Below are 1,355 nucleotides of genomic sequence, written 5' to 3'. Positions count from 1 at the left end.
ATGGGAGGGAAGGGGGGAGACAGAAGATCAGCTGAGAGGTTCTGGTGTCACCTCCGCTCTGCCTGTGTCACTGTGGGTCACACAGATCTGCCCCCACTGCCATGTCCTATCCCACAGTGTTGGTCAGCCTGGTCCTCTTCCTGAATGTTCAGGATGGTCAAGTAGTGATTCAGGCTACAGCCCAAACCTGATAAGGGATTGGGAATTGTGTGTTTTTGGATCCCACAATACTACTACTGCCCACTAGCAGCAAAACCAGGAGCCCTGCCCTGGGCTCTGCTGGTGCCAGTGCACACGGTAGGTGCTCTAGCCGCTGTAGCTGCTGCTCAGGGTGCAGGTGAGTGTGACAAGGGAGGCAGGTACAGAGGGCAGCTGAGTCAGCACAGGCTGGGAGAGGGACCTGAAAACACAGGTCCTCATTAAACTTCTAGTTACAAGGCAGGTGAAATGTTGCTGGAGGAGAAAGGAGGGGATTATGTCTGGGAGATGCTGTTCCCTGTAAAGGTGCTGACCACTGCCCACAGCTGTGAGGACAATGAGGAGGGTGAAGAGCGACCCAGGACATGGTAGAGACGCCCAAGTTCTGTCCTTCAGGTCCTTACACAGAAGGTGGTCTCCAGATGCTCCTACCTTCTGCACAGGGCTTTTCATGCAAATGAGCTCCCCAGGCAGGGCTTCTACCCTCTGCACAGGGCTTTTCATGCAAATGAGCTCCCCAGGCAGGGCTCTGGATCAGGTGGGGGGAAACTCAGCTCCAACAGAACATTGTACATTGTGACTGAGTGTTTTATCCCCTTTGCTGGCCCAGTGGTGCCTGTAATGTCCCAGGATTCAGTTGGAGACTCAAAGGATGCCACATGCTATGGTCATGTCTACCCCAAAGTTTATTTCTCACACTGCCTCAGGCCCCCCTTTTGATGACAGCTGTCAACTGCAGGTGCCTCTTGCCCCTAAGTTTCTGCACAGGAACTCACCTGACACATCTCTGAACACCTGACTCAGAGTTGGCCTTTGACCAACATCACCAGCATTGTCCATCGTAAGAGGGAGATAGCACATGTGTTCTCACATCAAATATCCATCATGTGCCAACCATTTGCCAGGTGCTGGGCTTGGGCATGAAGTAAGAAAGTAAGATCTCTATTTCAGGGGTTTTTAGTCCAGCCTAGAAGGCAGCCTCTGGATGCATTCAAGATGCAAGGAAGACTTAAAGTTGCATCCCAGGTTCAGTGAAGATGTCATCCCGTATGGTGTCACCTCCTCTAGGGCTGGGTAAGTATGAGAAAGTGTCTTGTGGTGAATATAGCTTACACTGAGACTGGGAGAATATTAGCAGTTAGTCCTTCTACAGGCAG

Source organism: Galeopterus variegatus, unplaced genomic scaffold (genome assembly GCF_000696425.1).
Source record: "Galeopterus variegatus unplaced genomic scaffold, G_variegatus-3.0.2 Scaffold13662, whole genome shotgun sequence".
In the NCBI taxonomy this organism is placed as follows: Eukaryota; Metazoa; Chordata; class Mammalia; order Dermoptera; family Cynocephalidae; genus Galeopterus; species Galeopterus variegatus.
This window is presented reverse-complemented; position numbering follows the sequence as displayed.